Source organism: Homalodisca vitripennis, chromosome 4, assembly GCF_021130785.1.
Source record: "Homalodisca vitripennis isolate AUS2020 chromosome 4, UT_GWSS_2.1, whole genome shotgun sequence".
NCBI classification, from domain to species: domain Eukaryota; kingdom Metazoa; phylum Arthropoda; class Insecta; order Hemiptera; family Cicadellidae; genus Homalodisca; species Homalodisca vitripennis.
Window position 1 is genome coordinate 174,018,381 of NC_060210.1, and position 14,669 is coordinate 174,033,049.

Here is a 14,669-nt window from a genome sequence, read left to right on the forward strand (position 1 = left end):
ATATTATCATGGACATTCTCTAGCACTAAACGAAATGAACTAAGTTTCAGAAAAATAATGATTTGAGTTGAAGGTGAATCGTTTGCTTGACTAGGGAAGGACTATGGAGTGTTATGAGGAAACAAAGTATTTTTTAAAACATTTGTTATAGGGATCTACAACAGCCATGTTAAATTACTCAGGTTTCACAGCCCCAATGATTTTATTACTTTTTTATACCTTGCACTCTTCTATTCCAGGTTCTGATGTATTTCCTTATCTTCCCGTTTACTCCTCATCATATTTTTTACTGCCGACCTCAGCAAACCATCGGACTTTAGCGAGAAAAATATGGAACTCTGCAGACCTGACGAGGTCGTCTAACAATGAAGAAACAATATCTGTCTGTCCATTAGATCGCAGAGAGTGGAGGTTTACAGCGTAATCTAGCACTAGTAAAGGGCGCTTTATTGTAAAAGATCCTTCTCCACACTAATATTTCCGTAAAGTCAGTTTTATTAGGCTGACTTGGCAAGTACGGGAAATATCAAATTCTTGATTTTCCTCCGTTTTTGGGAATTGAGACAAGAACTAGTTTTATGAATCAGTGTTAACCAATTGTAATATTCGAACAGTGACATTGACCCACTATTTGTTGTTGCAGGTCTATGGATGAGTTCCCTGGCCGGCTTCAAGGTCAGTATCTCGCCCCACTCGTGTGTATTATTTGTACAAAGTATACCCAATTTAGTAAGTAGACGACGGCTAATTTAATAAGTTAATTATTTTAGGAATTTGACTGAAAATTCTTACTAAACAGATCTTAAACAACTTAGTTATCATGCATGTAAAGTATACGAATCCGAATCATTGACACTTGTTACGAACCAGGTATTGATTTGTTGGACAAACAGTAACAGATTAACTTAAAAATTATATGTCAATACTTAAAAATCCAATAACAGTTTATATAAGTTGTAAATTATTTTAATTTCAAATTCTAAATGTTTCAAATTATATATATATACATTGTAAAATAAAGGAAGTAAAATACGTAAACGAGTATTTATATAAATCTTAAAGATTTCACTATGATAATGATTCTTAAAATAATATATGCCTGATAAAAAAATGATTATAACACAAACTTACACATTACACTATTACTTACATTACCCCTTACAACTAATTAATACACTATACATTTGATTTATTAATACGCAGGTACCCATACATTAATTGTTTTTCAAGTGACAGTAAAATTTAATATTACAAAACTACTAGAAAGAAAGAAATACTCTTAATTTCAAATAAATGTGAATGAATATTATTTGTAGGACCTATATTTTACCATCCCGATAAAAGGCGCAATAGAATTAAAAACATTAATTCTGTTTATTACAAAACATAGAAATTCGTGCACTTTTGCTGTTTACTGAATCATGATATAACGATAAGGTATGCAATTTGTTACAACTATACTATTCTGATTGGTTGTTCATCCATCCCACTTTGTACAAGGTAAATAGCTGCACTTGAGTCACCGCATGAGACATTTCAGTGTGACTATTCACTCGTACATAAAGAGTGTCAAATGATTTATATCTACACACATTTTCAAGTTTTTATTTTCAAAATAAAATAAGTATGCGCAAGGCGTTATTGTCTGCTTTATTCTTGTCACGCATTATATAAGATATTGGGGCTATTAATACTATTTAGACACAGGTTGTACAGTAATAGTTGAATACTCTTAACATCAATGTATTATAAAAATAAAAATAATACAATGTTTAAATAATCACAAAATAGTAGGAACAGAAATTAATTTGTTGGAAGGGCTTAATTTATTTACTACAATGGTAAGTTGGCCAACCCTTTCTACTTCATATAGAACATTTTGAGTCTGAGTGCTCACTGTTTCGACAGCAATCCATAGCCATGGAGGTATTGTATTACACCCTGTGTATTTTATTTTTATCATAGTGTAGTGGGATATATATCATTTTAAAGGTATAATTAATACACATCCAAACGCTTTTCAGTTTTTTGTAAAGTGTATAATTTTTGAATATTTAAAAATATTATGCATCGCTAAATAGAGTCTCTCCGTCGTGACATCTTGTATAGAATTGTGATTGCTGTATAGAATTTTATTGGTTGCAGTGACGGAGTTAAGGGGGAAGGGCTGATAAAATCTACAATTCCGATTTAAATTACTCGACTATCTGTACTTGCAAATTTTTGGGAAGTTGGAGGAAACTTGTATTTTTAATTAAAAAACTCCCTTTGTAAGACCACAGAATATTAAGTGTTGAGCAATAAATAATATTTGTATAACAATCACTTCCATAAGGGCCGGCTGTACTAAAATAACTGTTGCTTTTTCCCCACAAGAACGATGTTAAATATCATGTACTTTGCATTTTTTTATTTTATCATAGTTTAGTGGGAGATATATCATTTTAAAGGTATAATTAATACACATCCAAACGCTTTTCAGTTTTTTGTAAAGTGTATAATTTTTGAATATTTAAAAATATTATGCATCGCTAAATAGAGTCTCTCCGTCGTGACATCTTGTATAGAATTGTGATTGTGTGTATAGAATTTTTATCGGTTGCAGTGACGGAGTTAAGGGGGAAGTGATAATAAAATCTACAATTCCGATTTAAATTACTCGACTATATGTACTTGCAAATTTTTTGGGAAGTTGGAGGAAACTTGTATTTTTAATTAAAAAACCCCCTTTGTAAGACCACAGAATATTAAGTGTTGAGCAATAAATAATATTTGTATAACAATCACTTCCATAAGGGCCGGCTGTACTAAAATAACTGTTGCTTTTCCCCACAAGAACGATGTTAAATATCATGTACTTTGCATTTTTTATTTTTATCATAGTGTAGTGGGAGATATATCATTTTAAAGGTATAATTAATACACATCCAAACGCTTTTCAGTTTTTTGTAAAGTGTATAATTTTTGAATATTTAAATTATGCAATACCTAAAAGTTTGAGTTTTTCTAAGTAACTAATAAAGATATTTAAAACAGTTTAAAGCGTTTAGCTGAGTATTTTGTCTTTAAAATAAGAAATCCACCATAAAAGTTTGACTAAAAATAAGGTCGTGAAGAGCATGAGGATTAACATTGTTCTTATGGGGTTACACTCCAGTACATCCGGCTCTTATGCTATATGAGAATATACATGCTAACCTCATAAATACTTAGTTTTTTTATACTAGGAATGTAAATGAAGATTAGGTAGAGACCACAAACTATTTAGGTTCATATAAAGTTAACTTTATATACTTTGGGTTGGCTTTTGAAATTACTGATATTTTGTGATGCGACAAGCTGCATTGTATGATAATGAAGAATTATGAATATTATGAATTATTGGCAAGTAAGAATTTCATATTATTTTTGGTGGATTGGGAGGTTAGTATTCGGCGCTGAAAGCTATAATATAGGAAATCTTAAATAAACTATTAGGCTAATTACTTGTAGTATAACTAATCTTCAAACTCTAATACGTAATATGTGATGGCATATACTTCAAATTTGTTTCATTGAGACAATTTAGAGTTTTATGGTTATTTAATAATATTTCGGTGTTATCAGTATGTGTATACAATCGGCATGTTTTAAATTCAAAACTTAGAATGAATTAAAAAGTATCCTTGATATAAATTTGTAAAATACCCTTTAAAACTAAAAAAGTGTTATAACGTTTATTGTAAAATCATGATAGATTAATTTTTTGGATTTTAAATATCATTGTCGTTTGTATCTCTGTCTCTTGGGCAATTGAGAATAGTTTCCGACAGCTGCGTGCAATAAATAACACGTGCTTATAAACTACCAAACGTAGAAAAATTTAAAATATCTCAATTTTATAATGTGACTGAGGTCATGTGCCAAATTTTAAATGTATTAGAACACAGGATACAAAATCGGATACATATTTATAAAGCATTAATCAAGTATGTGTTGCAATTCCGTGATGTTTGCTGAACAAACCCCTTTTGATAGTTGTCATATATTTAATAATGACAATATGTCATAAATTCTTGCAGAGATCATAATACTCGTAAATAACAAGATGTACAACAAATACGAGTATTACTCAACAGAATTGCCAGTAGTCTATATAACTTTATATACGTAAACAAACTTTTTCTCGTGCTTAACGAAGGTTGGGAATGTTCGTGTTTGCACTCAGTTACGACTACTAACACTACAGTATACTACACGGGGTCACCAAATGTTCCTGTGAATGGTGGTGGTACTGTACTGATGTGCACACTGGCGAGAGCCCCGAGCTCAACTGCACTGTAAACCTGAGCCCCTTGACCTGAACAGATGACCCTTGACCCCACTGGCACTCTGATGTACCCAGCGATTATTGAAACCTGTCAGTCCAAGTGAAAACCTGCTATTACAAAGTCACGTCATACGTATCCGAATCAATAGACTGCTATTGTTTATAAAGAACTCATCGATTATAGTATCTAAAAACATGTAAATTATAATATAATAAATTTTGTCATAAACTTAATTAAATTTGATTTGTCCGTATAAATGAAAATTCATTTTTAACAAGGAGGTTGGTGAAAGTCTCTAATCTATTAATAGTTTTGGTTAACATCAAATAAGATTTAGTTAACATTAAAAGGTTCACGTAAACGTGAGATATCATATAATAGTTTCATTATTAACCAATGTAAATTAAGTGTCATTTAATTGTAAATTAGCAACTCAATTTGTAAATCAAGAATTATTGTTATACCGAAGGGTCATGTGTGAGTAGTAAAATAATAAAAGTTACAAAACATATAACATTTACTCCGCACTGACAAAATACATTTACATCTTATAAGTTGGCAGCATTGTTTGTTATTATTACTGGATTATATTTAAGTCAACTGTTGCAGCTGATTTTGTGTCTCCACATTGTACCTCAAGAACACTTCAATTTTGAACATGTGTTAGATACATTTTTTATGTGAGTATAAAATTGGGTTTTACCTGATGCTTTATACTTTTTTTTATTGAGCCATTTGATTGTTTTACATAAGCAGTAACTATAAAAAGAATACATTGAGTTTATAATCCGTGCCCATTTGGGATCAAAGCCGTACCCAAACGTACCCATTTGGCTTTTAAATTGATTGGTGGGGATTTAGGTTGATTTAGACTTGTTAGCCGACAGATCTCTACAGTAAAATATAGTTTTTACTATATTTTGATTGGAATATTATAAAAAATAATTTTATTAAATAAAACACATTAACTTGACATTTAAATATTAACGTACCCAAAATGAATCGAGTTTTAAATGTTGACCTTGATTAGAGCAAACTACTAGAATTACATCTGAGCTTTAAAACATTTCATTATTCTACTATAAAATAAAAATATAATAAAATAAATTATTTTATTACTTTTTCTGTGTTTTAAGTATAGAAGAAAGTTAGTATCAAAAGTTAGTTTTAAGTATAGAATCAACAGTTTTTGTAATTTTGAAAAAAGTCGTCCTTGAAGAGGTTAAAAGACACTTAAAGCCAAAATATTTGTTAATATTAAAGAACGAAAAACTGTTTTAGCAATAAGGGTTATGCAGATGCGAGCAGAACTTCTTTAATTCATTTATTTATAAAACAAAAAAGTAAGAACGATGCAGTTTCACAATATATTAATTTAATTTGCTATTTAAAAGGGGTTCTCAGGTTGGTAATTATAATGCTTATTAAAACTAATGCCTGTGGACACACCACTCGGAAATCTTAGCAAGTTTGTATTGCAAATGTATTATTCATTTAGTATATTTATAATAAAAAAAAAGGTTTTTGTCCCGGGAAGTTCACTCTTTTATATAATGCGCAGTTCGAATATTAACGTTTTAGTTATTGATATTTTAAGTTATATGTTTAAGAATTTACTCAACTATGAAAGTGCTCTTATAATTAAAGTGGATTTTTTAAACCCACAAGAACAAATAAAACATTAGTTATAGTTTCTGGGAGGAACATTTTATTCATTTATAATAGATAAATCATAATAATCATAAATATATAAATCAGATAAATATAAGCTTCTTCATTAAATATAATTTAAGAACATTACATGTTTTTAAAATTATGTTTTATTTTAAAAATATGTGGATTTACCAACAAAATTATTTCATGTCCGAAATCGTACGCACGTCATAAGCGTCGTATTTTTCAAACACCAGAAAGTGGATACACTCAAAGGGGTCTCACCTACTCAATATATAATACTAAAACATTATTTTTCTCAGTTGGATTTGAAACCAGCTCACCCAACTTTGGCATGATTACGTCACTTTTCGTGAACCACTGGCGGAAATGTCAATGTTGATTTAATTCTGTCATTCGTCAAATAGTACCCACACCACACAAGTTAAAAAGAAAAAGGCCAATTTCTTGTTTTTAATTCAATTTTTTGTAGGGATGATTACAAAATTCCATACATTTCCTACTCATTTAGATGCCTGTAATTTCTCGTGGTGCGATCAAAACTTTTAAACTTAAAGTTATTTTAAGGGCAGTGAATTTACCAACAACAAAATTATTTCATGTCCAAAATCTATTGCACGTCATACGCGTCGTATTAGCCTTTTCAAACCACAGATTTTATGTAAAGCTGGATACACTCAAAGGGGTCTCACCTACTCAATATATAGTACTAAAACATTATTTTTCTCAGTTGGATTTGAAACCAATTCACCCAACTTTGGCATGATTACATCACATTTCGTGAACCACTGGCGGAAATGTCAATGTTGATTTACTCGTAATTCTGTCATTGGTCAAATAGTACCCACATCGCGTTTTGGATATTGCCCAAGCCAGAAATATAATTTACACAACTCCTCGTGCGTAAATATAGTTGGGAATGGACAAATTTTGCCATATAACCTGTGTTTATTTAAAATTTGGTTTCAGAGATTTTTCAATAAAAGTGGTCAGAAAAAGAGTGTTTGAGTAATTTTTAGTCAGAGTTGAGGTGGTGCAAGTAAGTTGGAACGGCTCTAAAACAATTTGTTCCATTGGCCCGCAGGTTAGAAAAGTACCGGATACTCGTAACCTACCGTAGGCGTTTTATTACTCATCGTTGACATTGCTAATGCAGCAGTCAGGTCAAATAGTGTGTTGTTAGTCACCGGACATATTTTAGCGTCAGACAAACGGCTTCGCTAACCCCTCATTTGTGGTGGTTACTTTGGTCTTAACTTATAATTATACGGGAACAGACGACATTTACTACCGCAGCAGCCCTGTCGAGAGATGTACCGTTAGTGATGTAACAGCATGCAAGCAGAGTGGGGCTCCTCCAGATGACAGCGCACCAGTTTCTTTGTGGTTATCATAAACTTCTTGTTCACCAAATAGACGAAACTAATCTGGTGAAATTACGTAATAACTTATTTCTGTAAGAAAAACAAGAAAAGTCGCAGAAAATGTACTGTGTATACAAAATGTGTTATGTTCTTACGGAGACAATGCAGATTATTTATTTATTATATGCTTATATTAAAATAAAAAAAAAATATACACTCTTTTTCGGATCAGTATGAAGGATTTTACTTTCATCTCACAGATGTCAAACTTTTGCACTTCAATCGCATTCATCCGCTACATCATTTTCCTGCTTCATAGAAACCCTGCTACTTGCGGGATTACTCCTCGCTCTCGTCAAATCTTCCAAATCACAGTATCTTTAAAATTTTGCAACCTTCCTGGCAAGTAAGCGACCTTTAAATCAAGTGGTATAACTTATTCGCTTTTCGTCTTTAGTACTTTATTCTATCGGGTTCTACAATTATTAACTAATTAATTTGTTTCACTTATTTTGTATGTTTTTAATATTTTGCAGCTGTGTTTCTTAAATTAAAGTCTTTACCAGAGCAACGCTGAAACAAACAGCAGTAATACAAAATTTCGCACTCTAACCACTAACCCGCTTTGAGTGCGTACTAATTATGATAAAATAATTCTATTAAGGATTCCCCATTAGAGAGGTTACAAATTTCCAGGTCTAGTACAGCAAGGGGGGATTTTCAACGTAATTTATACTGACCCAGTACACGAGCCGTTGTTACCTCTGTTGGAAAAACCAGTATGATCTCCGGACCAAATGTGGGACAAGAGAATGATTTAGAGAGATGAGAACTCTTCGTAAGGTCCACGACTGATTTCAGACAACTGTTTAAACAGATGTCGGAATCGGTGACGAGGATTCCTCTCTTAGCGATATGACCCTAGCTAAGAGATGGAGGTAAGGGAGAATGATCATTTCCCCCAATATCATACAATTGCCTTAGTTATGCATACAGGAACAGTCAAATGATTTAGAAAACTTAGGGGAAGCTTAGGGATTGCCCAACAGCATCAACCTTATTGGTGTCTATAAAGTTTCAGATCTGATACCAAGGAACGCGATAGGAGGCGGAAGTGGAGTGTTTATTTAAATCAATATCATTGACCTTAAGGGGATCACAACAAAGTGTAACATAGAATTCAATGTTTACTAGCCAAATTATAACGCAGATCTCCATGTTGTACGTTAATTTCATATAGATGAAAGGCTATATTTGGAGACGTACCTTTGACACAAATATTTCTGAACGAGTCGGGGTTAGAAAAATGTATTTCTATCTGTCTATCTGTCAACATGGTATCTCATAAACGAATTGATCTGCAAACTTTAAAGTTTTTGCATGAAACTTTTTTTTATATATAGGCAAATTTGCGTTCGATGATGAGTCATGTCATTCCATGGGATTTGCCTGAACGTTAGCAAAATATATGATACATCGGTCTTGTGGGCAACCATGATGGCAACAAGAGAATATCAGAATAAATAAATCTGTAAACAAACTGAGTATAATATGAATTTATATGTGACATTTATATTCATATATTTAAAATAAATAATAATACAGTGGAAAATCTATGTTAAAAGATAGATTAAGATTCAATTTCGGCGCACTCTTGCATTGTAGCACACTCCCTAGCTCACCGGAGCTTTTATTGTTTCAACACTGCTATAAAACATAGCTTAGTGAAAAATGTGAAGCATCATGTGGCAAGATATTTCGAGAAACATTTCATTCATAGATTTTAAATATTACATAAATTTACATTTTAAATAAAAAAGAACGAGTTGTATGATGGTGCATGTCCAGCCATGGAATTTGTTTGTCATTGAATCCTATCACTGAGTAAACACAGTTAGTCTTTTGTCTGCGGGGAAATGTAAAAATTTCTTTTACGTATGATTGTCTGTCTATCTGTCCGCATGTTATCTCGAGAATGAAGTGAGCTTTGGAATTTTGCATGTAATCTCAGCTAACCCTGTTATGCGACATGTAGTGTGGCCCACTCCTACCTTGTTTATCATACCTTAAGAAAACTTAAATTGTTTTCGTTTTCCTATCTATATATCGGCACTTCTATCGAGGTCGTTCTCTACTGTAGAGTCAAATGTGAGTTAGTCCAAGGCTGTGACTGACGACCACATATATGGGACTAGAGGTAGGAACAACTTTCGAAATGAACAACATGGAACGATGGTGTTTGAACACTTGGCGTCCCAAGTTGGTGTGATGTACCAACCTATAGCCTCCCTGAAAGTATAAAACGTCTTAACGTTTCCATGCAATACAAACTTCGAGTAAAAACCTCGCGGTATCAAAGACATTATAGTCTGTTGAGCAGTTCGTGTTGACCGCAGTAATGAAGATTATTGAGAAACAAAGAAAAATCCCACACATAACATACACAAAACTATAGTGTACGAATAATCTTGATACTGTTAGTATTATAAACATTATTATTTATAGTACTGTGATTTGTTGACGTATTCTATGCAATAGAATACTTGTATTATTATCATAATTAAATAGTTAACATTACCGAGTACATAAATATGACCGACATTTAGAAAAATGCAAATCTTTAACGGATATTTTACTTAGACAGTTCAGAGGCGCAGTATGATGCTCCATGAATCCATCATGATACTCGCAGTATGGTAGAGTATAACTGCCCCGTGTGTCGACTGGTCATACTACACACGCAATGATGGGTTTCAACACATCCGCAACTCCTTGATAACGCTCCCACCCCACCCCTCACCATTGTCCTAAATCGACAAGTTTTGATCCTTCCGGATTCCCAGAGACTACGTTTCCTGGACCACTGCAGTCAACCAAGACGCTCCTTGCACAACTGGCCGAGGCGGAGTGACCCAGCCAACTCATCTTCCTTGAGAAATGGAGTACTTATTACATTTTCTCAATTTATCTCTTGAATACAACGTTATGTTGCAAGGACGTAGATGAATTTATGCAAAGTCAACGTCTTTGGTTCTAGGTTTACAGTAATATATGTTGGCTACGAGAGTTCACACAAAATGTTCATAGGTGAATTGTAATATTTTTATTTCCTGAGGGTGACAATATATTTTCTTATTAAAAAAAAAACTGTGTATAGATTTCCTATCTCGTAGCAGAATAATTACTGATTAACTAGTATATTTTTCAATGTGGACAATTGGATTGGACCATTTAAGAACGTTCTTCAACAGAAAATATAAAATTTGAACAATTGAAAGCAATGATTAATCAATCATAGTCACAATATAACTGATTTAGGCGTGATGGTCCACCAAAACCTCGCCGCCTCATCACGACTACCTCCTCTTCGAAGTAATTGTTCACTTCCCACAGAGTTCGCTGCCGCCTCTCTTCTAGTTAAATCTTATGTACCCACACACCGTACCATAAATCTTCTTGGATTATTGCCACATCCAAGTAACAGTCATGTAACAGTCATGTAGCGCTATTATTTTACATGAAGTAAATAGTTAAAATCACATTCTATTGATTGAAAATTTGAAACTCGTATATGGATTTTTTGCGGATGGGATATTATTTAAGTGGGAGACAGCAATGAGTTGTGGTTGATGACAATAAATCTGAGTGAAAACCTGTCACACGTGGTGTGTGTTTGGACTGACAAGGATGGACTAAAACTTAACATGGAGTGTTAACAGTGTAAACCCATAATAATTGGAAGCTCTAAGCTTTTAAATTCTATTGATTTCAAGACTATCTAAGTAATGTCAGTGAATGGGACTCTTTTACTATACTGTAAAAGTGAGGAGCTTGACTATTAATAGCACACTGGACTGGACTCAATATGTTATGGTACTTGTAAAAGGGTCATATGCTTTTAAAAAAATCATAAAGCTTGTTCTTCTTAAGTTTCTTGTTTTACCTCACTTTCTCTACTACTGTACCGTGTTTAATTACATGACTATCTCCTTGAGGAATAGATAACAAAGGGTTCAAAATTACTGTTCAATTTAAGACGATATGAACATACCTCCCCTTATTATATTCAACTTGCAGTGTATTAGTTGTATAATGTTAGCCAATTTTAACCGTGCTTTTTCCATTTTAAGAACTGGATTACCATGATGGTATATTTTGGGATTGGGGATATCGAAAATCTGAATGGAATTAAATGTATTGCTGTTGAAGAAGACGCAAGGAACTCCCGCACTGGTTCGCCTACATTGCGAATTCCTCACTATACGAGTAGAATAACCATTCAACTAATTCGATGTAACTGAATGTCGAACGTATATGGAATTTCCTTCAAGCTTCACAAAATGTACGGACAGTCGGGACCGGTATGCTTCAACTGCTAAGATTGACTTGCAGAGGATGGCCGCGATTGTAAGACACGAAAATGACTAGTCTTGGGTAGTGATAAGAGGAATGAATGCGTGAGTGTGTTATTGTGTATATTCTTCTTTTATCCTGTTTATTTTTATTTTTATTTTCAATTTTGTTTTTATAACTGATATTGCATTATGTTATTTTATATTTCTAACTGTTATTGGTAATTTGTTTCAAATAAGCGTACATACATAATGTTTTGTTATTTTGATATTGTTAGTTTTAATTTAATAATCATGTACATATTATTTATATAGTTCAGGAGTCAAAACAGTTATAATACTTTTAAGTTTTATTTTCAGTTTTGGTTCTTATAAGTTAAATTTATTTATTTATGTTTTCTAGGATAAGTTTTTTGTAGTTTCAAATCATTTTATATTTACATTTTTGGACGCAGGTTGAGTGTAAGATAGGCCCTAATGATTCTAACTAGGTCTGTAAAAAAGACCTCATTCATTGATTCCTTCAATACATAAAATTGATACGGAAAAAGGAAGTCACTCACTAATACGACATAGTCCTCCAGCAATTATAAAGTTTTAAACTTTTTATTTTTTACTGTAATTGTCATATATTGTGGTACTACTCCGTGTTGAGGTTGTATTATAACAATCACTGGCTGTATGACAGCTCATGTTCTCGGTAGCATACAATATAACGTCATAAATATTTTGTAACTAACATCGTGTGGTTAATCTCGCAAATAAATAATTCTACCGAGTACGTTTACAGCTTCATTCATATTCAATGCAGCTATTCACTTTCACATAATTGGCCCGCACGAACCTTATACGGCAGCCATTCTAACTAATACATGTCTGGTAATGAAATACAATTTGGTTTTTAAAATACTCGTCATAACTTTGGTTCACGATTTTTTCCTTATTGGTAATTGATTCCAATCTACTATGGGTCTAATTCAGAATAATTTGACTTCAAATTTATAAAACAACGTTTTGGTATAGAATGACTTATTATTATTTGTTTGAAGGTTATTTTTGACGATGGAAGGATTGTGAAGGAAATAGGATTTTCCGGGCATTTGCCGGAGATTGCAGATCTCGAAACGTAGTGTACTGATTTCTTGTTTCACTGAACGATGGCAAATGTCCGGAAAAATCCTATTTCCTTAACTTATTATTGTTTTGGGACCCTAAAGTAGGAGATTATAACGGTTCTTATGAATATCAATGGAATACACAAATTTCTCTACAACATTCCATAATATTGAATTAATCTATTCATAAACAATTGAACCATTTGCTTAATAGGAGTAGAGACAAAGTCCGTAGAAATCTTAGTATAAGCACTTACAATAAAATGTGATGGCTAAGGTAACTTTAAATCCGAAGTAAACATGTTTAGAAGACATATTATTTAAGAATTTATTCTTAAGATGTTTCAAAATTTAAACAAAATTTATTGATGGGGCTATTATTTCAGACATTCAGAGTTCGTGAAGAAGTATTTCTGGTTGAAACAGTCATATTTCATAAACTATAATAAAATTTGCCTTATTTTTACGATAAAAAATTTAATAAAAATAAGTTAGTCTGAAAAGTATAATTTCCTTAAAAAGCGACTACTTTCAGCCATTGTAATCTACTTCCGGTTTGATATATTCCATATATATATATATATATATATATATATATATATATATATCAAACCGGAAGTAGATTACAATATATATATATATATGTATATAGGTTAACTTTTATACAGAATTCAAAATTGTATAGTGGGCAGTTACAATACAAAATATAGTTCTTCTAGGGATTGCAAGCCCATCTCAACCCCTGGAGTTCTCGTCTGAAAAGATAAAAAAGAGTTGGCAAAGAAGAATTTCCAGATTCCAGGAGTCAAGTCTGTGACAGTGCATTAAATCAACCTTTCCCATCATAGTTTCATTAAGTGTAAATATTAGGTAATTTATTACACATTTATTACTCATTTATACACACAACAAAATTCTATTCACTAATTTTAGGATATTGTTTCATGGACCAAGCTTTTAACGGTAATACACGTCCGATTTTTATGTGATAGGTTTCAAATTTTTGTAATTATATAGTTTTATAATCGCAACTTTTATTATAGTTTCATGATCTTATTACTCTTTAGGGTATTAAGCCTTCATGACGTTCACCATCTTGAGAAGTGATATTAATATTAATATTTTTCTTAAAAAAAAACTGCAAGAAAAATAACTGCGTTTTATTATTGTCTTTACTGGTTTCAGAAATAAAAATAAAAATTTAAAATCACACACATACAGACAGAAGAAATTAAAATAGACAAGGCACTGGTTGCATTTAGATTTTAGCTCCTGCTGGTCCATGGAGCAATATTACAAAGTTTGTGTAGAAAGTTTTAGTTGAACCCTGTATTATCGTGTCACAAATATTATGTAGTTCAGGATTAACAAGTTTGTGACGTGTGGTTGTGAGGAATCCATGGTCCCGATGAGTCTCCAGCTCTCGCATTCGCAGTTCCCACGCGCGCTAACAGTGAAAGGCTTCAAGGTCGTCCTCTAATTGATCCGCCACTCCATTCATTTGACTTGTTTCCTAAATGTTAAGGTACTCAGAGTCGAGGCTGACTCATCTCACACTGAGGTTGTGTGTCTCTACTGTACACCGTGTGAGGATGATTGATGATCTGTGTGGGTAGAATAGTCCATCAGGTTGTGGTGGCAGTCACTTTCCAAAACCTATCAGCCGACCAGGGAATATATTAGTTCGAATATATTGCAAACTCATCTTTATAACGACAGTGTACAGTTCGGGGAATAACAATATTTATGGTTTGAAATTTCGAAGAACATGCCTTGCACGTATGAGTGTTTTGCAAAGATGCAAGTGCTAGAAGTGATAAACGTGATGTAATTATTTCAAATAAAATACATTCT

General features: G+C 32.5%; 1 protein-coding gene across 1 annotated transcript in view; it reads left to right on the top strand.

Moving 5' to 3' along the window:
* The first annotated feature begins 655 nt into the window (after nt 1-655).
* The window catches only part of LOC124360678, a 31,027-nt gene continuing 17,013 nt past the window's right edge, over nt 656-14,669 (top strand). The window contains exon 1 of the mRNA XM_046814500.1: nt 656-675. The gene's annotated coding sequence lies outside the window, so the exon portion shown is untranslated. The remainder of the gene's footprint in view (nt 676-14,669) is intronic.